Below are 17325 nucleotides of genomic sequence, written 5' to 3'. Positions count from 1 at the left end.
ACGGGCAACGAAAAATGGCGGTGCAACACGAGGACTTCCCAGGGGAAAACCCATCCTAGTACTACTCTCGCCCAAGCACGCTTAACTGCGGAGTTCTGATGGGATCCGGTGCATTAGTGCTGGTATGACCGCACCCGAAATACTATTCATGCTTATTGCTTTTATGTCTTAAAAGACGCAGAACCTCCTTTGTTTTCGTACGCGAGGCGTTGGACCCACGAGACCGATCGGCTCCGTTCCAAAAATATGAAAACCATCAACCATGAAGCGGAGGCCACCCGAGCATAGAAATAGCAAGAAAGAAAAAAAACAAAAAAAAAGCACGTAAAATCTAAAAAAACGCAACGGGCAACGAAAAAAGGGGTGCAACACGAGGACTTCCCAGGGGGTCACCCATCCTAGTACTACTCTCGCCCAAGCACGCTTAACTGCGGAGTTCTGATGCGATCCGGTGCATTAGTGCCGGTATGATCGCACCTGAAATACTATCCATGCTTATTGCTTTTATGTCTTAAAAGACGCAGAACCTCCTTTGTTTTCGTACGCGAGGCGTGGGACCCACGTGACCGATCGGCTCCGTTTACGACAACCATCAACCATGAAACGGATGCCACCCGAGCATAGAAATAGCAAGAAAGAAAAAAAAAACAAAAAAAAACCGCACGTAAAATCTAAAAAAACGCAAACGGGCAAAGAAAAAGGGGGGTGCAACACGAGGACTTCCCAGGGGGTCACCAATCCTAGTACTACTCTCGCCCCAGCACGCTTAACTGCGGAGTTCTGATGGGATCCGGTGCATTAGTGCTGGTATGATCGCACCCAAAATACTATCCATGCTTATTGCTTTTATGTCTTAAAAGACGCAGAACCTCCTTTGTTTTCGTACGCGAGGCGTGGGACCCACGTGACCGATCGGCTCCGTTCCAAAAATACGAAAACCATCAACTTTTACGCGAGGCCACCCGAGTATAGAAATAGCAAGAAAGAAAAAAAACAAAAAAAAAACCGCACGTAAAATCTGAAAAAACGCAAACTGGCAACGAAAAGGGGGGGGGGTGCAACACGAGGACTTCCCAGGGGGTCACCCATCCTAATACTACTCTCGCCAAGCACGTTTAACTGCGGAGTTCTGATGGGATCCGATGCATTAATGCTGGTATGATCGCACCCGAAATACTATCCATGCTTATTGCTTTTATGTCTTAAAAGACGCAGAACCTCCTTTGTTTTCGTACGCGAGGCGTGGGACCCACGTGACCGATCGGCTCCGTTCCAAAAATACGAAAACCATCAACCATGAAGCGGAGGCCACCCGAGCATACAAACAGCAAGAAAGAAAAAAAACAAAAAAAAAACCGCACGTAAAATCTAAAAAAACGCAAACGGGCAAACGAAAAAGGGGGGTGCAACACGAGGACTTCCCAGGGGGTCACCCATCCTAGTACTACTCTCGCCCAAGCACGCTTAACTGCGGAGTTCTGATGGGATCCGGTGCATTAGTGCTGGTATGATCGCACCCGCAATACTATCCACGCTTATTGCTTTTATGTCTTAAAAGACGCAGAACCTCCTTTGTTTTCGTACGCGAGGCGTGGGACCCACGTGACCGATCGGCTCCGTTCCAAAAATACGAAAACCATCAACTTTTACGCGAGGCCACCCGAGTATAGAAATAGCAAGAAAGAAAAAAAAACAAAAAAAACCGCACGTAAAATCTAAAAAAACGCAAACGGGCAACGAAAAAGGGGGGTGCAACACGAGGACTTCCCAGGGGGTCAGCCATCCTAGCACTACTCTCGCCCAAGCACGCTTAACTGCGGAGTTCTGATGGGATCCGGTGCATTAGTGCTGGTATGATCGCACCCGAAATACTATCCACGCTTATTGCTTTTCTGTCTTAAAAGACGCAGAACCTCCTTTGTTTTCGTACGCGAGGCGTGGGACCCACGTGACCGATCGGCTCCGTTCCAAAAATACGAAAACCATGAACCATGAAGCGGAGGCCACCCGAGCATAGAAATAGCAAGAAAGAAGAAAAAACAAAAAAAAAACCGCACGTAAAATCTAAAAAAACGCAAACGGGCAAACGAAAAAGGGGGGTGCAACACGAGGACTTCGCAGGGGGTCACCCATCCTAGTACTACTCTCGCCCAAACACGCTTAACTGCGGAGTTCTGATGGGATCCGGTGCATTAGTGCTGGTATGATCGCACCCGAAATACTATCCATGCTTATTGCTTTTATGTCTTAAAAGACGCAGAACCTCCTTTGTTTTCGTATGCGAGGCGTGGGACCCACGTGACCGATCGGCTCCGTTCCAAAAATACGAAAACCATGAACCATGAAGCGGAGGCCACCCGAGCCTAGAAATAGCAAGAAAGAAAAAAAAACAAAAAAAAAACCGCACGTAAAATCTAAAAAAACGCAAACGGGCAAACGAAAAAGGGGGGTGCAACACGAGGACTTCCCAGGGGGTCACCCATCCTAGTACTACTTTCGCCCAAGCACGCTTAACTGCGGAGTTCTGATGGGATCCGGTGCATTAGTGCTGGTATGATCGCACCCGAAATACTATCCATGCTTATTGCTTTTATGTCTTAAAAGACGCAGAACCTCCTTTGTTTTCGTACGCGAGGCGTGGGACCCACGTGACCAATCGTCTCCGTTCCAAAAATACGAAAACCATTAACCATGAAACGGATGCCACCCGAGCATAGAAATAGCAAGAAAGAAAAAAAACAAAAAAAAAACCGCACGTAAAATCTAAAAAAACGCAAACGGGCAACGAAAAAGGGGGGTGCAACACGAGGACTTCCCAGGGCGTCACCCATCCTAGTACTACTCTCGCCCAAGCACGCTTAACTGCGGAGTTCTGATGGGATCCGGTGCATTAGTGCTGGTATGATCGCACCCGAAATACTATCCACGCTTATTGCTTTTCTGTCTTAAAAGACGCAGAACCTCCTTTGTTTTCGTACGCGAGGCGTGGGACCCACGTGACCGATCGGCTCCGTTCCAAAAATACGAAAACCATGAACCATGAAGCGGAGGCCACCCGAGCATAGAAATAGCAAGAAAGAAGAAAAAACAAAAAAAAAACCGCACGTAAAATCTAAAAAAACGCAAACGGGCAAACGAAAAAGGGGGGTGCAACACGAGGACTTCGCAGGGGGTCACCCATCCTAGTACTACTCTCGCCCAAACACGCTTAACTGCGGAGTTCTGATGGGATCCGGTGCATTAGTGCTGGTATGATCGCACCCGAAATACTATCCATTCTTATTGCTTTTATGTCTTAAAAGACGCAGAACCTCCTTTGTTTTCGTATGCGAGGCGTGGGACCCACGTGACCGATCGGCTCCGTTCCAAAAATACGAAAACCATGAACCATGAAGCGGAGGCCACCCGAGCATACAAATAGCAAGAAAGAAAAAAAAAACAAAAAAAAAACCGCACGTAAAATCTAAAAAAACGCAAACGGGCAACGAAAAAGGGGGATGCAACACGAGGACTTCCCAGGGGGTCACCCATCCTAGTACTACTCTCGCCCAAGCACGCTTAACTGCGGAGTTCTGATGGGATCCGGTGCATTAGTGCTGGTATGATCGCACCAGAAATACTATCCATGCTAATTGCTTTTATGTCTTAAAAGACGCAGAACCTCCTTTGTTTTCGTACGCGAGGCGTGGGACCCACGTGACCGATCGGCTCCGTTCCAAAAATACGAAAACCATCAACCATGAAGCGGAGGCCACCCGAGCATAGAAATAGAAAGAAAGAAAAAAAAACAAAAAAAAAACCGCACGTAAAATCTAAAAAAACGCAAACGGGCAACGAAAAAGGGGGGTGCAACACGAGGACTTCCCAGGGGGTCACCCATCCTAGTACTACTCTCGCCCAAGCCCGCTTAACTGCAGAGTTCTGATGGGATCCGGTGCATTAGTGCTGGTATGATCGCACCCGAAATACTATCCATGCTTATTGCTTTTATGTCTTAAAAGACGCAGAACCACCTTTGTTTTCGTTCGCGAGGCGTGGGACCCACGTGACCGATCGTCTCCGTTCCAAAAATACGAAAACAATTAACCATGAAACGGATGCCACCCGAGCATAGAAATAGCAAGAAAGAAAAAAAAACAAAAAAAAAACCGCACGTAAAATCTAAAAAAACGCAAACGGGCAACGAAAAAGGGGGGTGCAACACGAGGACTTCCCAGGGCGTCACCCATCCTAGTACTACTCTCGCCCAAGCACGCTTAACTGCGGAGTTCTGATGGGATCCGGTGTATTAGTGCTGGTATGATCGCACCCGAAATACTATCCACGCTTATTGCTTTTCTGTCTTAAAAGACGCAGAACCTCCTTTGTTTTCGTACGCGAGGCGTGGGACCCACGTGACCGATCGGCTCCGTTCCAAAAATACGAAAACCATGAACCATGAAGCGGAGGCCACCCGAGCATAGAAATAGCAAGAAAGAAAAAAAACAAAAAAAAAACCGCACGTAAAATCTAAAAAAACGCAAACGGGCAATCGAAAAAGGGGGGTGCAACACGAGGACTTCGCAGGGGGTCACCCATCCTAGTACTACTCTCGCCCAAACACGCTTAACTGCGGAGTTCTGATGGGATCTGGTGCATTAGTGCTGGTATGATCGCACCCGAAATACTATCCATTCTTATTGCTTTTATGTCTTAAAAGACGCAGAACCTCCTTTGTTTTCGTATGCGAGGCGTGGGACCCACGTGACCGATCGGCTCCGTTCCAAAAATACGAAAACCATGAACCATGAAGCGGAGGCCAACCGAGCCTAGAAATAGCAAGAAAGAAAAAAAAACAAAAAAAAACCGCACGTAAAATCTAAAAAAACGCAAACGGGCAACGAAAAAGGGGGGTGCAACACGAGGACTTCCCAGGGGGGTCACCCATCCTAGTACTACACTCGCCCAAGCACGCTTAACTGCGGAGTTCTGATGGGATCCGGTGCATTAGTGTTGGTATGATCGCACCAGAAATACTATCCATGCTTATTGCTTTTATTTCTTAAAAGACGCAGAACCTCCTTTGTTTTCGTACGCGAGGCGTGGGACCCACGTGACCGATCGACTCCGTTCCAAAAATACGAAAACCATCAACCATGAACCGGAGGCCACCCGAGCATAGAAATAGCAAGAAAGAAAAAAAAAACAAAAAAAAAACCGCACGTAAAATCTAAAAAAACGCAAACGGGCAACGAAAAAGGAGGTGCAACACGAGGACTTCCCAGGGGGTCACCCATCCTAGTACTACTCTCGCCCAAGCACGCTTAACTGCGGAGTTCTGATGGGATCCGGTGCATTAGTGCTGGTATGATCGCACCCGAAATACTATCCATGCTTATTGCTTTTATGTCTTAAAAGACGCAGAACCTCCTTTGTTTTCGTACGCGAGGCGTAGGACCCACGTGTCCGATCGGCTCCGTTCCAAAAATACGAAAACCATAAACCATGAAGCGGAGGCCACCCGAGCATAGAAATAGCAAGAAAGAAAAAAAACAAAAAAAAAACAAAACGTAAAATCTAAAAAAACGCAAACGGGCAAACGAAAAAGGGGGGTGCAACACGAGGACTTCCAAGGGGGTCACCCATCCTAGTACTACTCTCGCCCAAGCACGCTTAACTGCGGAGTTCTGATGGGATCCGGTGCATTAGTGCTGGTATGATCGCACCCGAAATACTATCCATGCTTATTGCTTTTATGTCTTAAAAGACGCAGAACCTCCTTTGTTTTCGTACGCGAGGCGTGGGACCCACGTGACCGATCGGCTCCGTTCCAAAAATACGAAAACCATCAACCATGAAGCGGAGGCCACCCGAGCATAGAAATAGAAAGAAAGAAAAAAAAACAAAAAAAAACCGCACGTAAAATCTAAAAAAACGCAAACGGGCAACGAAAAAGGGGGGTGCAACACGAGGACTTCCCAGGGGGTCACCCATCCTAGTACTACTCTCGCCCAAGCACGCTTAACTGCGGAGTTCTGATGGGATCCGGTGCATTAGTGCTGGTATGATCGCACCCGAAATACTATCCATGCTTATTGCTTTTATGTCTTAAAAGACGCAGAACCTCCTTTGTTTTCGTACGCGAGGCGTGGGACCCACGTGACCGATCGGCTCCGTTCCAAAAATACGAAAACCATGAACCATGAAGCGGAGACCACCCGAGCATAGAAATAGCAAGAAAGAAAAAAAAAACAAAAAAAAAACCGCACGTAAAATCTAAAAAAACGCAAACGGGCAAACGAAAAAGGGGGGTGCAACACGAGGACTTCCCAGGGGGTCACCCATCCTAGTACTACTCTCGCCCAGGCACGCTTAACTGCGGAGTTCTGATGGGATCCGGTGCATTAGTGCTGGTATGATCGCACCCGAAATACTATCCATGCTTATTGCTTTTATGTCTTAAAAGACGCAGAACCTCCTTTGTTTTCGTACGCGAGGCGTGGGACCCACGTGACCAATCGTCTCCGTTCCAAAAATACGAAAACCATTAACCATGAAACGGATGCCACCCGAGCATAGAAATAGCAAGAAAGAAAAAAAAACAAAAAAAAACCGCACGTAAAATCTAAAAAAACGCAAACGGGCAACGAAAAAGGGGGGTGCAACACGAGGACTTCCCAGGGCGTCACCCATCCTAGTACTACTCTCGCCCAAGCACGCTTAACTGCGGAGTTCTGATGGGATCCGGTGCATTAGTGCTGGTATGATCGCACCCGAAATACTATCCACGCTTATTGCTTTTCTGTCTTAAAAGACGCAGAACCTCCTTTGTTTTCGTACGCGAGGCGTGGGACCCACGTGACCGATCGGCTCCGTTCCAAAAATACGAAAACCATGAACCATGAAGCGGAGGCCACCCGAGCATAGAAATAGCAAGAAAGAAGAAAAAACAAAAAAAAAACCGCACGTAAAATCTAAAAAAACGCAAACGGGCAAACGAAAAAGGGGGGGTGCAACACGAGGACTTCGCAGGGGGTCACCCATCCTAGTACTACTCTCGCCCAAACACGCTTAACTGCGGAGTTCTGATGGGATCCGGTGCATTAGTGCTGGTATGATCGCACCCGAAATACTATCCATGCTTATTGCTTTTATGTCTTAAAAGACGCAGAACCTCCTTTGTTTTCGTATGCGAGGCGTGGGACCCACGTGACCGATCGGCTCCGTTCCAAAAATACGAAAACCATGAACCATGAAGCGGAGGCCACCCGAGCCTAGAAATAGCAAGAAAGAAAAAAAAACAAAAAAAAACCGCACGTAAAATCTAAAAAAACGCAAACGGGCAAACGAAAAAGGGGGGTGCAACACGAGGACTTCCCAGGGGGTCACCCATCCTAGTACTACTCTCGCCCAAGCACGCTTAACTGCGGAGTTCTGATGGGATCCGGTGCATTAGTGCTGGTATGATCGCACCCGAAATACTATCCATGCTTATTGCTTTTATGTCTTAAAAGACGCAGAACCTCCTTTGTTTTCGTACGCGAGGCGTGGGACCCACGTGACCAATCGTCTCCGTTCCAAAAATACGAAAACCATTAACCATGAAATGGATGCCACCCGAGCATAGAAATAGCAAGAAAGAAAAAAAACAAAAAAAAAACCGCACGTAAAATCTAAAAAAACGCAAACGGGCAACGAAAAAGGGGGGTGCAACACGAGGACTTCCCAGGGGGTCACCCATCCTAGTACTACTCTCGCCCAAGCACGCTTAACTGCGGAGTTCTGATGGGATCCGGTGCATTAGTGCTGGTATGATCGCACCCGAAATACTATCCACGCTTATTGCTTTTCTGTCTTAAAAGACGCAGAACCTCCTTTGTTTTCGTACGCGAGGCGTGGGACCCACGTGACCGATCGGCTCCGTTCCAAAAATACGAAAACCATGAACCATGAAGCGGAGGCCACCCGAGCATAGAAATAGCAAGAAAGAAGAAAAAACAAAAAAAAAACCGCACGTAAAATCTAAAAAAACGCAAACGGGCAAACGAAAAAGGGGGGTGCAACACGAGGACTTCGCAGGGGGTCACCCATCCTAGTACTACTCTCGCCCAAACACGCTTAACTGCGGAGTTCTGATGGGATCCGGTGCATTAGTGCTGGTATGATCGCACCCGAAATACTATCCATTCTTATTGCTTTTATGTCTTAAAAGACGCAGAACCTCCTTTGTTTTCGTATGCGAGGCGTGGGACCCACGTGACCGATCGGCTCCGTTCCAAAAATACGAAAACCATGAACCATGAAGCGGAGGCCACCCGAGCATAGAAATAGCAAGAAAGAAAAAAAAAACAAAAAAAAAACCGCACGTAAAATCTAAAAAAACGCAAACGGGCAACGAAAAAGGGGGATGCAACACGAGGACTTCCCAGGGGGTCACCCATCCTAATATTACTCTCGCCCAAGCACGCTTAACTGCGGAGTTCTGATGGGATCCGGTGCATTAGTGCTGGTATGATCGCACCAGAAATACTATCCATGCTAATTGCTTTTATGTCTTAAAAGACGCAGAACCTCCTTTGTTTTCGTACGCGAGGCGTGGGACCCACGTGACCGATCGGCTCCGTTCCAAAAATACGAAAACCATAAACCATGAAGCGGAGGCCACCCGAGCATAGAAATAGAAAGAAAGAAAAAAAAACAAAAAAAAAACCGCACGTAAAATCTAAAAAAACGCAAACGGGCAACGAAAAAGGGGGGTGCAACACGAGGACTTCCCAGGGGGTCACCCATCCTAGTACTACTCTCGCCCAAGCCCGCTTAACTGCAGAGTTCTGATGGGATCCGGTGCATTAGTGCTGGTATGATCGCACCCGAAATACTATCCATGCTTATTGCTTTTATGTCTTAAAAGACGCAGAACCACCTTTGTTTTCGTTCGCGAGGCGTGGGACCCACGTGACCGATCGTCTCCGTTCCAAAAATACGAAAACAATTAACCATGAAACGGATGCCACCCGAGCCTAGAAATAGCAAGAAAGAAAAAAAAAACAAAAAAAAACCGCACGTAAAATCTAAAAAAACGCAAACGGGCAACGAAAAAGGGGGGTGCAACACGAGGACTTCCCAGGGGGGTCACCCATCCTAGTACTACACTCGCCCAAGCACGCTTAACTGCGGAGTTCTGATGGGATCCGGTGCATTAGTGTTGGTATGATCGCACCAGAAATACTATCCATGCTTATTGCTTTTATGTCTTAAAAGACGCAGAACCTCCTTTGTTTTCGTACGCGAGGCGTGGGACCCACGTGACCGATCGACTCCGTTCCAAAAATACGAAAACCATCAACCATGAACCGGAGGCCACCCGAGCATAGAAATAGCAAGAAAGAAAAAAAAACAAAAAAAAACCGCACGTAAAATCTAAAAAAACGCAAACGGGCAACGAAAAAGGAGGTGCAACACGAGGACTTCCCAGGGGGTCACCCATCCTAGTACTACTCTCGCCCAAGCACGCTTAACTGCGGAGTTCTGATGGGATCCGGTGCATTAGTGCTGGTATGTTCGCACCCGAAATACTATCCATGCTTATTGCTTTTATGTCTTAAAAGACGCAGAACCTCCTTTGTTTTCGTACGCGAGGCGTAGGACCCACGTGACCGATCGGCTCCGTTCCAAAAATACGAAAACCATAAACCATGAAGCGGAGGCCACCCGAGCATAGAAATAGCAAGAAAGAAAAAAAACAAAAAAAAACAAAACGTAAAATCTAAAAAAACGCAAACGGGCAAACGAAAAAGGGGGGTGCAACACGAGGACTTCCAAGGGGGTCACCCATCCTAGTACTACTCTCGCCCAAGCACGCTTAACTGCGGAGTTCTGATGGGATCCGGTGCATTAGTGCTGGTATGATCGCACCCGAAATACTATCCATGCTTATTGCTTTTATGTCTTAAAAGACGCAGAACCTCCTTTGTTTTCGTACGCGAGGCGTGAGACCCACGTGACCGATCGGCTCCGTTCCAAAAATACGAAAACCATGAACCATGAAGCGGAGGCCACCCGAGCATAGAAATAGCAAGAAAGAAAAAAAAACAAAAAAAAAACCGCACGTAAAATCTAAAAAAACGCAAACGGGCAACGAAAAAGGGGGGTGCAACACGAGGACTTCCCAGGGGGTCACCCATCCTAGTACTACTCTCGCCCAAGCCCGCTTAACTGCAGAGTTCTGATGGGATCCGGTGCATTAGTGCTGGTATGATCGCACCCGAAATAGTATCCATGGTTATTGCTTTTATGTCTTAAAAGACGCAGAACCACCTTTGTTTTCGTTCGCGAAGCGTGGGACCCACGTGACCGATCGTCTCCGTTCCAAAAATACGAAAACAATTAACCATGAAACGGATGCCACCCGAGCATAGAAATAGAAAGAAAGAAAAAAAAACAAAAAAAAAACCGCACGTAAAATCTAAAAAAACGCAAACGGGCAACGAAAAAGGGGGGTGCAACACGAGGACTTCCCAGGGCGTCACCCATCCTAGTACTACTCTCGCCCAAGCACGCTTAACTGCGGAGTTCTGATGGGATCCGGTGTATTAGTGCTGGTATGATCGCACCCGAAATACTATCCACGCTTATTGCTTTTCTGTCTTAAAAGACGCAGAACCTCCTTTGTTTTCGTACGCGAGGCGTGGGACCCACGTGACCGATCGACTCCGTTCCAAAAATACGAAAACCATCAACCATGAACCGGAGGCCACCCGAGCATAGAAATAGCAAGAAAGAAAAAAAAACAAAAAAAAAACCGCACGTAAAATCTAAAAAAACGCAAACGGGCAAACGAAAAAGGGGGGTGCAACACGAGGACTTCCCAGGGGGTCACCCATCCTAGTACTACTCTCGCCCAAACACGCTTAACTGCGGAGTTCTGATGGGATCTGGTGCATTAGTGCTGGTATGATCGCACCCGAAATACTATCCATTCTTATTGCTTTTATGTCTTAAAAGACGCAGAACCTCCTTTGTTTTCGTATGCGAGGCGTGGGACCCACCTGACCGATCGGCTCCGTTCCAAAAATACGAAAACCATGAACCATGAAGCGGAGGCCAACCGAGCCTAGAAATAGCAAGAAAGAAAAAAAAAACAAAAAAAAACCGCACGTAAAATCTAAAAAAACGCAAACGGGCAACGAAAAAGGGGGGTGCAACACGAGGACTTCCCAGGGGGGTCACCCATCCTAGTACTACACTCGCCCAAGCACGCTTAACTGCGGAGTTCTGATGGGATCCGGTGCATTAGTGTTGGTATGATCGCACCAGAAATACTATCCATGCTTATTGCTTTTATGTCTTAAAAGACGCAGAACCTCCTTTGTTTTCGTACGCGAGGCGTGGGACCCACGTGACCGATCGACTCCGTTCCAAAAATACGAAAACCATCAACCATGAACCGGAGGCCACCCGAGCATAGAAACAGCAAGAAAGAAAAAAAAACAAAAAAAAAACCGCACGTAAAATCTAAAAAAACGCAAACGGGCAACGAAAAAGGGGGTGCAACACGAGGACTTCCCAGGGGTCACCCATCCTAGTACTACTCTCGCCCAAGCACGCTTAACTGCGGAGTTATGATGGGATCTGGTGCGTTAGTGCTGGTATGATCGCACCCGAAATACTATCCATGCTTATTGCTTTTATGTCTTAAAAGACGCAGAACCTCCTTTGTTTTCGTACGCGAGGCGTGGGACCCACGTGACCGATCGGCTCCGTTCCAAAAATACGAAAACCATGAACCATGAAACGGAGGCCACCCGAGCATAGAAATAGCGAAAAAGAAAAAAAAAACAAAAAAAAACCGCACGTAAAATCTAAAAAAACGCAAACGGGCAACGAAAAAGGGGGGTGCAACACGAGGACTTCCCAGGGGGTCACCCATCCTAGTACTACTCTCGCCTAAGCACGCTTAACTAAGGAGTTCTAATGGGATCCGGTGCATTAGTGCTGGTATGATCGCACCCGAAATACTATCCTTTTTATTGCTTTTATGTCTTAAAAAACGCAGAACCTCCTTTGTTTTCGTACGCGAGGCGTGGGACCCACGTGACCGATCGGCTCCGTTCCAAAAATACGAAAACCATCAACCATGAAACGGATGCCACCCGAGCATAGAAACAGCAAGAAAGAAAAAAAACAAAAAAAAACCGCACGTAAAATCTAAAAAAACGCAAACGGGCAAACGAAAAAGGGGGGTGCAACACGAGGACTTCCAAGGGGGTCACCCATCCTAGTACTACTCTCGCCCAAGCACGCTTAACTGCGGAGTTCTGATGGGATCCGGTGCATTAGTGCTGGTATGATCGCACCCGAAATACTATCCATGCTTATTGCTTTTATGTCTTAAAAGACGCAGAACCTCCTTTGTTTTCGTACGCGAGGCGTGGGACCCACGTGACCGATCGGCTCCGTTCCAAAAATACGAAAACCATGAACCATGAAGCGGAGGCCACCCGAGCATAGAAATAGCAAGAAAGAAAAAAAAAACAAAAAAAAAACGCACGTAAAATCTAAAAAAACGCAAACGGGCAAACGAAAAAGGGGGGTGCAACACGAGGACTTCGCAGGGGGTCACCCATCCTAGTACTACTCTCGCCCAAGCACGCTTAACTGCGGAGTTCTGATGGGATCCGGTGCATTAGTGCTGGTATGATCGCACCCGAAATACTATCCATGCTTATTGCTTTTATGTCTTAAAAGACGCAGAACCTCCTTTGTTTTCGTACGCGAGGCGTGGGACCCACGTGACCGATCGTCTCCGTTCCAAAAATACGAAAACCATTAACCATGAAACGGATGCCACCCGAGCATAGAAATAGCAAGAAAGAAAAAAAAACAAAAAAAAAACCGCACGTAAAATCTAAAAAAACGCAAACGGGCAACGAAAAAGGGGGGTGCAACACGAGGACTTCCCAGGGCGTCACCCATCCTAGTACTACTCTCGCCCAAGCACGCTTAACTGCGGAGTTCTGATGGGATCCGGTGCATTAGTGCTGGTATGATCGCACCCGAAATACTATCCACGCTTATTGCTTTTCTGTCTTAAAAGACGCAGAACCTCCTTTGTTTTAGTACGCGAGGCGTGGGACCCACGTGACCGATCGGCTCTGTTCCAAAAATACGAAAACCATGAACCATGAAGCGGAGGCCACCCGAGCATAGAAATAGCAAGAAAGAAGAAAAAACAAAAAAAAAACCGCACGTAAAATATAAAAAAACGCAAACGGGCAAACGAAAAAGGGGGGTGCAACACGAGGACTTCGCAGGGGGTCACCCATCCTAGTACTACTCTCGCCCGAACACGCTTAACTGCGGAGTTCTGATGGGATCCGGTGCATTAGTGCTGGTATGATCGCACCCGAAATACTATCCATGCTTATTGCTTTTATGTCTTAAAAGACGCAGAACCTCCTTTGTTTTCGTATGCGAGGCGTGGGACCCACGTGACCGATCGGCTCCGTTCCAAAAATACGAAAACCATGAACCATGAAGCGGAGGCCACCCGAGCATAGAAATAGCAAGAAAGAAAAAAAAACAAAAAAAAAACCGCACGTAAAATCTAAAAAAACGCAAACGGGCAACGAAAAAGGGGGATGCAACACGAGGACTTCCCAGGGGGTCACCCATCCTAGTACTACTCTCGCCCAAGCACGCTTAACTGCGGAGTTCTGATGGGATCCGGTGCATTAGTGCTGGTATGATCGCACCAGAAATACTATCCATGCTTATTGCTTTTATGTCTTAAAAGACGCAGAACCTCCTTTGTTTTCGTACGCGAGGCGTGGGACCCACGTGACCGATCGCTCCGTTCCAAAAATACGAAAACCATCAACCATGAAGCGGAGGCCACCCGAGCATAGAAATAGAAAGAAAGAAAAAAAAACAAAAAAAAAACCGCACGTAAAATCTAAAAAAACGCAAACGGGCAACGAAAAAGGGGGGTGCAACACGATGACTTCCCAGGGGGTCACCCATCCTAGTACTACTCTCGCCCAAGCCCGCTTAACTGCAGAGTTCTGATGGGATCCGGTGCATTACTGCTGGTATGATCGCACCCGAAATACTATCCATGCTTATTGCTTTTATGTCTTAAAAGACGCAGAACCTCCTTTGTTTTCGTTCGCGAGGCGTGGGACCCACGTGACCGATCGTCTCCGTTCCAAAAATACGAAAACCATGAACCATGAAGCGGAGGCCACCCGAGCATAGAAATAGCAAGAAAGAAAAAAAAACAAAAAAAAAACCGCACGTAAAATCTAAAAAAACGCAAACGGGCAACGAAAATGGGGGGTGCAACACGAGGACTTCCCAGGGCGTCACCCATCCTAGTACTACTCTCGCCCAAGCACACTTAACTGCGGAGTTCTGATGGGATCCGGTGTATTAGTGCTGGTATGATCGCACCCGAAATACTATCCACGCTTATTGCTTTTCTGTCTTAAAAGACGCAGAACCTCCTTTGTTTTCGTACGCGAGGCGTGGGACCCACGTGACCGATCGACTCCGTTCCAAAAATACGAAAACCATGAACCATGAAGCGGAGGCCACCCGAGCATAGAAATAGCAAGAAAGAAAAAAAAACAAAAAAAAAACCGCACGTAAAATCTAAAAAAACGCAAACGGGCAAACGAAAAAGGGGGGTGCAACACGAGGACTTCGCAGGGGGTCACCCATCCTAGTACTACTCTCGCCCAAGCACGCTTAACTGCGGAGTTCTGATGGGATCCGGTGCATTAGTGCTGGTATGATCGCACCCGAAATACTATCCATGCTTATTGCTTTTATGTCTTAAAAGACGCAGAACCTCCTTTGTTTTCGTACGCGAGGCGTGGGACCCACGTGACCGATCGTCTCCGTTCCAAAAATACGAAAACCATTAACCATGAAACGGATGCCACCCGAGCATAGAAATAGCAAGAAAGAAAAAAAAAAAAAAAACCGCACGTAAAATCTAAAAAAACGCAAACGGGCAACGAAAAAGGGGGGTGCAACACGAGGACTTCCCAGGGCGTCACCCATCCTAGTACTACTCTCGCCCAAGCACGCTTAACTGCGGAGTTCTGATGGGATCCGGTGCATTAGTGCTGGTATGATCGCACCCGAAATACTATCCACGCTTATTGCTTTTCTGTCTTAAAAGACGCAGAACCTCCTTTGTTTTCGTACGCGAGGCGTGGGACCCACGTGACCGATCGGCTCCGTTCCAAAAATACGAAAACCATGAACCATGAAGCGGAGGCCACCCGAGCATAGAAATAGCAAGAAAGAAGAAAAAACAAAAAAAAAACCGCACGTAAAATCTAAAAAAACGCAAACGGGCAAACGAAAAAGGGGGGTGCAACACGAGGACTTCGCAGGGGTCACCCATCCTAGTACTACTCTCGCCCAAACACGCTTAACTGCGAAGTTCTGATGGGATCCGGTGCATTAGTGCTGGTATGATCGCACCCGAAATACTATCCATGCTTATTGCTTTTATGTCTTAAAAGACGCAGAACCTCCTTTGTTTTCGTATGCGAGGCGTGGGACCCACGTGACCGATCGGCTCCGTTCAAAAAATACGAAAACCATGAACCATGAAGCGGAGGCCACCCGAGCCTACAAATAGCAAGAAAGAAAAAAAAACAAAAAAAAAACGCACGTAAAATCTAAAAAAACGCAAACGGGCAACGAAAAAGGGGGTGCAACACGAGGACTTCCCAGGGGGTCACCCATCCTAGTACTACTCTCGCCCAAGCACGCTTGACTGCGGAGTTCTGATGGGATCTGGTGCATTTGTGCTGGTATGATCGCACCTGAAATAGTATCCATGCTTATTGCTTTTATGTCTTAAAAGACGCAGAACCTCCTTTGTTTTCGTACGTGAGGCGTGGGACCCACGTGACCTATCGGCTCCGTTCCAAAAATACGAAAACCATGAACCATGAAGCGGAGGCCACCCGAGCATAGAAATAGCAAGAAAGAAAAAAAAACAAAAAAAAACAAAACGTAAAATCTAAAAAAACGCAAACGGGTAAACGAAAAAGGGGGGTGCAACACGAGGACTTCCCAGGGGGTCACCCATCCTAGTACTACTCTCGCCCAAGCACGCTTAACTGCGGAGTTCTGATGGGATCCGGTGCATTAGTGCTGGTATGATCGCACCCGAAATACTATCCATGCTTATTGCTTTTCTGTCTTAAAAGACGCAGAACCTCCTTTGTTTTCGTACGCAAGGCGTGGGACCCACGTGACCGATCGGCTCCGTTCCAAAAATACGAAAACCATGAACCATGAAGCGGAGGCCACCCGAGCATAGAAATAGCAAGAAAGAAAAAAAAACAAAAAAAAAACCGCACGTAAAATCTAAAAAAACGCAAACGGGCAACGAAAAAGGGGGGTGCAACACGAGGACTTCCTAGGGGGTCACCCATCCTAGTACTACTCTCGCCCAAGCACGCTTAACTGCGGAGTTCTGATGGGATCCGGTGCATTAGTGCTGGTATGATCGCACCAGAAATACTATCCATGCTTATTGCTTTTATGTCTTAAAAGACGCAGAACCTCCTTTGTTTTCGTACGCGAGGCGTGGGACCCACGTGACCGATCGGCTCCGTTCCAAAAATACGAAAACCATCAACCATGAAGCGGAGGCCACCCGAGCATAGAAATAGAAAGAAAGAAAAAAAAAACAAAAAAAAACCGCACGTAAAATCTAAAAAAACGCAAACGGGCAACGAAAAAGGGAGGTGCAACACGAGGACTTCCCAAGGGGTCACCCATCCTAGTACTACTCTCGCCCAAGCACGCTTAACTGCGGAGTTCTGATGGGATCCGGTGCATTAGTGCTGGTATGATCGCACCCGAAATATTATCCATGCTTATTGCTTTTATGTCTTAAAAGACGCAGAACCTCCTTTGTTTTCGTACGCGAGGCGTGGGACCCACGTGACCGATCGTCTCCGTTCCAAAAATACGAAAACCATTAACCATGAAACGGATGCCACCCGAGCATAGAAATAGCAAGAAAGAAAAAAAAAAACAAAAAAAAAACCGCACGTAAAAATCTAAAAAAACGCAAACGGGCAACGAAAAAGGGGGGTGCAACACGAGGACTTCCCAGGGCGTCACACATCCTAGTACTACTCTCGCCCAAGCACGCTTAACTGCGGAGTTCTGATGGGATCCGGTGCATTAGTGCTGGTATGATCGCACCCGAAATACTATCCACGCTTATTGCTTTTATGTCTTAAAAGACGCAGAACCTCCTTTGTTTTCGTACGCGAGGCGTGGGACCCACGTGACCGATCGTCTCCGTTC

General features: G+C 47.2%; 50 non-coding genes across 50 annotated transcripts; all 50 read right to left on the bottom strand.

Moving 5' to 3' along the window:
• Positions 1-17: 17 nt before the first annotated feature.
• LOC145149366 (5S ribosomal RNA) lies at positions 18-136 on the bottom strand. The gene has a single exon (XR_013730224.1). It is a non-coding gene; the product is annotated as a 5S ribosomal RNA (ribosomal RNA).
• A 224-nt stretch (positions 137-360) lies between these two features.
• Positions 361-479, bottom strand: LOC145145768 (5S ribosomal RNA). The gene has a single exon (XR_013726726.1). It is a non-coding gene; the product is annotated as a 5S ribosomal RNA (ribosomal RNA).
• Positions 480-702: 223 nt separating this feature from the next.
• Positions 703-821, bottom strand: LOC145146574 (5S ribosomal RNA). The gene has a single exon (XR_013727512.1). It is a non-coding gene; the product is annotated as a 5S ribosomal RNA (ribosomal RNA).
• A 231-nt stretch (positions 822-1052) lies between these two features.
• Positions 1053-1170, bottom strand: LOC145150754 (5S ribosomal RNA). Its single transcript, XR_013731563.1, has one exon. It is a non-coding gene; the product is annotated as a 5S ribosomal RNA (ribosomal RNA).
• Positions 1171-1400: 230 nt separating this feature from the next.
• Positions 1401-1519, bottom strand: LOC145152383 (5S ribosomal RNA). Its single transcript, XR_013732903.1, has one exon. It is a non-coding gene; the product is annotated as a 5S ribosomal RNA (ribosomal RNA).
• Positions 1520-1746: 227 nt separating this feature from the next.
• Positions 1747-1865, bottom strand: LOC145146968 (5S ribosomal RNA). The gene has a single exon (XR_013727888.1). It is a non-coding gene; the product is annotated as a 5S ribosomal RNA (ribosomal RNA).
• Positions 1866-2096: 231 nt separating this feature from the next.
• Positions 2097-2215, bottom strand: LOC145143836 (5S ribosomal RNA). The gene has a single exon (XR_013724868.1). It is a non-coding gene; the product is annotated as a 5S ribosomal RNA (ribosomal RNA).
• A 231-nt stretch (positions 2216-2446) lies between these two features.
• LOC145137478 (5S ribosomal RNA) lies at positions 2447-2565 on the bottom strand. Its single transcript, XR_013721090.1, has one exon. It is a non-coding gene; the product is annotated as a 5S ribosomal RNA (ribosomal RNA).
• Positions 2566-2794: 229 nt separating this feature from the next.
• Positions 2795-2913, bottom strand: LOC145144728 (5S ribosomal RNA). Its single transcript, XR_013725733.1, has one exon. It is a non-coding gene; the product is annotated as a 5S ribosomal RNA (ribosomal RNA).
• Positions 2914-3144: 231 nt separating this feature from the next.
• LOC145143835 (5S ribosomal RNA) lies at positions 3145-3263 on the bottom strand. The gene has a single exon (XR_013724867.1). It is a non-coding gene; the product is annotated as a 5S ribosomal RNA (ribosomal RNA).
• A 231-nt stretch (positions 3264-3494) lies between these two features.
• Positions 3495-3613, bottom strand: LOC145138690 (5S ribosomal RNA). Its single transcript, XR_013721663.1, has one exon. It is a non-coding gene; the product is annotated as a 5S ribosomal RNA (ribosomal RNA).
• A 230-nt stretch (positions 3614-3843) lies between these two features.
• Positions 3844-3962, bottom strand: LOC145145784 (5S ribosomal RNA). Its single transcript, XR_013726741.1, has one exon. It is a non-coding gene; the product is annotated as a 5S ribosomal RNA (ribosomal RNA).
• Positions 3963-4192: 230 nt separating this feature from the next.
• On the bottom strand, positions 4193-4311 carry LOC145144950 (5S ribosomal RNA). Its single transcript, XR_013725948.1, has one exon. It is a non-coding gene; the product is annotated as a 5S ribosomal RNA (ribosomal RNA).
• Positions 4312-4541: 230 nt separating this feature from the next.
• Positions 4542-4660, bottom strand: LOC145146856 (5S ribosomal RNA). The gene has a single exon (XR_013727780.1). It is a non-coding gene; the product is annotated as a 5S ribosomal RNA (ribosomal RNA).
• A 229-nt stretch (positions 4661-4889) lies between these two features.
• Positions 4890-5009, bottom strand: LOC145149783 (5S ribosomal RNA). The gene has a single exon (XR_013730629.1). It is a non-coding gene; the product is annotated as a 5S ribosomal RNA (ribosomal RNA).
• Positions 5010-5239: 230 nt separating this feature from the next.
• Positions 5240-5358, bottom strand: LOC145154462 (5S ribosomal RNA). The gene has a single exon (XR_013734934.1). It is a non-coding gene; the product is annotated as a 5S ribosomal RNA (ribosomal RNA).
• A 230-nt stretch (positions 5359-5588) lies between these two features.
• LOC145155441 (5S ribosomal RNA) lies at positions 5589-5707 on the bottom strand. The gene has a single exon (XR_013735881.1). It is a non-coding gene; the product is annotated as a 5S ribosomal RNA (ribosomal RNA).
• A 229-nt stretch (positions 5708-5936) lies between these two features.
• LOC145152382 (5S ribosomal RNA) lies at positions 5937-6055 on the bottom strand. Its single transcript, XR_013732902.1, has one exon. It is a non-coding gene; the product is annotated as a 5S ribosomal RNA (ribosomal RNA).
• Positions 6056-6287: 232 nt separating this feature from the next.
• LOC145153556 (5S ribosomal RNA) lies at positions 6288-6406 on the bottom strand. Its single transcript, XR_013734057.1, has one exon. It is a non-coding gene; the product is annotated as a 5S ribosomal RNA (ribosomal RNA).
• A 229-nt stretch (positions 6407-6635) lies between these two features.
• LOC145144727 (5S ribosomal RNA) lies at positions 6636-6754 on the bottom strand. Its single transcript, XR_013725732.1, has one exon. It is a non-coding gene; the product is annotated as a 5S ribosomal RNA (ribosomal RNA).
• Positions 6755-6986: 232 nt separating this feature from the next.
• Positions 6987-7105, bottom strand: LOC145143834 (5S ribosomal RNA). Its single transcript, XR_013724866.1, has one exon. It is a non-coding gene; the product is annotated as a 5S ribosomal RNA (ribosomal RNA).
• Positions 7106-7335: 230 nt separating this feature from the next.
• Positions 7336-7454, bottom strand: LOC145152381 (5S ribosomal RNA). Its single transcript, XR_013732901.1, has one exon. It is a non-coding gene; the product is annotated as a 5S ribosomal RNA (ribosomal RNA).
• Positions 7455-7683: 229 nt separating this feature from the next.
• On the bottom strand, positions 7684-7802 carry LOC145152380 (5S ribosomal RNA). Its single transcript, XR_013732900.1, has one exon. It is a non-coding gene; the product is annotated as a 5S ribosomal RNA (ribosomal RNA).
• A 231-nt stretch (positions 7803-8033) lies between these two features.
• LOC145143833 (5S ribosomal RNA) lies at positions 8034-8152 on the bottom strand. The gene has a single exon (XR_013724865.1). It is a non-coding gene; the product is annotated as a 5S ribosomal RNA (ribosomal RNA).
• A 231-nt stretch (positions 8153-8383) lies between these two features.
• LOC145148672 (5S ribosomal RNA) lies at positions 8384-8502 on the bottom strand. Its single transcript, XR_013729545.1, has one exon. It is a non-coding gene; the product is annotated as a 5S ribosomal RNA (ribosomal RNA).
• Positions 8503-8732: 230 nt separating this feature from the next.
• Positions 8733-8851, bottom strand: LOC145145783 (5S ribosomal RNA). The gene has a single exon (XR_013726740.1). It is a non-coding gene; the product is annotated as a 5S ribosomal RNA (ribosomal RNA).
• A 230-nt stretch (positions 8852-9081) lies between these two features.
• LOC145149781 (5S ribosomal RNA) lies at positions 9082-9201 on the bottom strand. Its single transcript, XR_013730628.1, has one exon. It is a non-coding gene; the product is annotated as a 5S ribosomal RNA (ribosomal RNA).
• A 228-nt stretch (positions 9202-9429) lies between these two features.
• LOC145144122 (5S ribosomal RNA) lies at positions 9430-9548 on the bottom strand. Its single transcript, XR_013725140.1, has one exon. It is a non-coding gene; the product is annotated as a 5S ribosomal RNA (ribosomal RNA).
• Positions 9549-9777: 229 nt separating this feature from the next.
• On the bottom strand, positions 9778-9896 carry LOC145155440 (5S ribosomal RNA). The gene has a single exon (XR_013735880.1). It is a non-coding gene; the product is annotated as a 5S ribosomal RNA (ribosomal RNA).
• Positions 9897-10126: 230 nt separating this feature from the next.
• On the bottom strand, positions 10127-10245 carry LOC145145782 (5S ribosomal RNA). Its single transcript, XR_013726739.1, has one exon. It is a non-coding gene; the product is annotated as a 5S ribosomal RNA (ribosomal RNA).
• Positions 10246-10475: 230 nt separating this feature from the next.
• On the bottom strand, positions 10476-10594 carry LOC145144948 (5S ribosomal RNA). Its single transcript, XR_013725946.1, has one exon. It is a non-coding gene; the product is annotated as a 5S ribosomal RNA (ribosomal RNA).
• A 231-nt stretch (positions 10595-10825) lies between these two features.
• Positions 10826-10944, bottom strand: LOC145144751 (5S ribosomal RNA). Its single transcript, XR_013725755.1, has one exon. It is a non-coding gene; the product is annotated as a 5S ribosomal RNA (ribosomal RNA).
• Positions 10945-11174: 230 nt separating this feature from the next.
• On the bottom strand, positions 11175-11294 carry LOC145149780 (5S ribosomal RNA). Its single transcript, XR_013730627.1, has one exon. It is a non-coding gene; the product is annotated as a 5S ribosomal RNA (ribosomal RNA).
• Positions 11295-11523: 229 nt separating this feature from the next.
• Positions 11524-11641, bottom strand: LOC145150145 (5S ribosomal RNA). Its single transcript, XR_013730971.1, has one exon. It is a non-coding gene; the product is annotated as a 5S ribosomal RNA (ribosomal RNA).
• Positions 11642-11871: 230 nt separating this feature from the next.
• On the bottom strand, positions 11872-11990 carry LOC145148302 (5S ribosomal RNA). The gene has a single exon (XR_013729192.1). It is a non-coding gene; the product is annotated as a 5S ribosomal RNA (ribosomal RNA).
• A 228-nt stretch (positions 11991-12218) lies between these two features.
• On the bottom strand, positions 12219-12337 carry LOC145155439 (5S ribosomal RNA). The gene has a single exon (XR_013735879.1). It is a non-coding gene; the product is annotated as a 5S ribosomal RNA (ribosomal RNA).
• A 231-nt stretch (positions 12338-12568) lies between these two features.
• On the bottom strand, positions 12569-12687 carry LOC145154787 (5S ribosomal RNA). Its single transcript, XR_013735249.1, has one exon. It is a non-coding gene; the product is annotated as a 5S ribosomal RNA (ribosomal RNA).
• Positions 12688-12917: 230 nt separating this feature from the next.
• On the bottom strand, positions 12918-13036 carry LOC145144725 (5S ribosomal RNA). Its single transcript, XR_013725730.1, has one exon. It is a non-coding gene; the product is annotated as a 5S ribosomal RNA (ribosomal RNA).
• Positions 13037-13267: 231 nt separating this feature from the next.
• On the bottom strand, positions 13268-13386 carry LOC145145181 (5S ribosomal RNA). The gene has a single exon (XR_013726168.1). It is a non-coding gene; the product is annotated as a 5S ribosomal RNA (ribosomal RNA).
• Positions 13387-13616: 230 nt separating this feature from the next.
• On the bottom strand, positions 13617-13735 carry LOC145138684 (5S ribosomal RNA). The gene has a single exon (XR_013721660.1). It is a non-coding gene; the product is annotated as a 5S ribosomal RNA (ribosomal RNA).
• Positions 13736-13964: 229 nt separating this feature from the next.
• Positions 13965-14083, bottom strand: LOC145150419 (5S ribosomal RNA). Its single transcript, XR_013731245.1, has one exon. It is a non-coding gene; the product is annotated as a 5S ribosomal RNA (ribosomal RNA).
• Positions 14084-14313: 230 nt separating this feature from the next.
• On the bottom strand, positions 14314-14432 carry LOC145146387 (5S ribosomal RNA). Its single transcript, XR_013727333.1, has one exon. It is a non-coding gene; the product is annotated as a 5S ribosomal RNA (ribosomal RNA).
• A 231-nt stretch (positions 14433-14663) lies between these two features.
• Positions 14664-14782, bottom strand: LOC145154786 (5S ribosomal RNA). The gene has a single exon (XR_013735248.1). It is a non-coding gene; the product is annotated as a 5S ribosomal RNA (ribosomal RNA).
• Positions 14783-15008: 226 nt separating this feature from the next.
• On the bottom strand, positions 15009-15127 carry LOC145144724 (5S ribosomal RNA). Its single transcript, XR_013725729.1, has one exon. It is a non-coding gene; the product is annotated as a 5S ribosomal RNA (ribosomal RNA).
• Positions 15128-15358: 231 nt separating this feature from the next.
• Positions 15359-15476, bottom strand: LOC145149574 (5S ribosomal RNA). Its single transcript, XR_013730430.1, has one exon. It is a non-coding gene; the product is annotated as a 5S ribosomal RNA (ribosomal RNA).
• Positions 15477-15704: 228 nt separating this feature from the next.
• On the bottom strand, positions 15705-15823 carry LOC145147940 (5S ribosomal RNA). The gene has a single exon (XR_013728839.1). It is a non-coding gene; the product is annotated as a 5S ribosomal RNA (ribosomal RNA).
• A 230-nt stretch (positions 15824-16053) lies between these two features.
• LOC145152378 (5S ribosomal RNA) lies at positions 16054-16172 on the bottom strand. The gene has a single exon (XR_013732899.1). It is a non-coding gene; the product is annotated as a 5S ribosomal RNA (ribosomal RNA).
• A 230-nt stretch (positions 16173-16402) lies between these two features.
• On the bottom strand, positions 16403-16521 carry LOC145143559 (5S ribosomal RNA). The gene has a single exon (XR_013724590.1). It is a non-coding gene; the product is annotated as a 5S ribosomal RNA (ribosomal RNA).
• Positions 16522-16751: 230 nt separating this feature from the next.
• Positions 16752-16870, bottom strand: LOC145155322 (5S ribosomal RNA). Its single transcript, XR_013735769.1, has one exon. It is a non-coding gene; the product is annotated as a 5S ribosomal RNA (ribosomal RNA).
• Positions 16871-17103: 233 nt separating this feature from the next.
• Positions 17104-17222, bottom strand: LOC145148754 (5S ribosomal RNA). Its single transcript, XR_013729625.1, has one exon. It is a non-coding gene; the product is annotated as a 5S ribosomal RNA (ribosomal RNA).
• Positions 17223-17325: the final 103 nt, after the last annotated feature.

The sequence above is a fragment of the Lactuca virosa genome, chromosome 1 (genome assembly GCF_052849685.1).
Source record: "Lactuca virosa cultivar CGN04683 chromosome 1, Lactuca_virosa_CGN04683_v6, whole genome shotgun sequence".
NCBI lineage: Eukaryota > Viridiplantae > Streptophyta > Magnoliopsida > Asterales > Asteraceae > Lactuca > Lactuca virosa.
The sequence above is the reverse complement of the archived record's forward strand: the minus strand, read 5'-3'. Positions and strand labels throughout refer to the sequence as shown.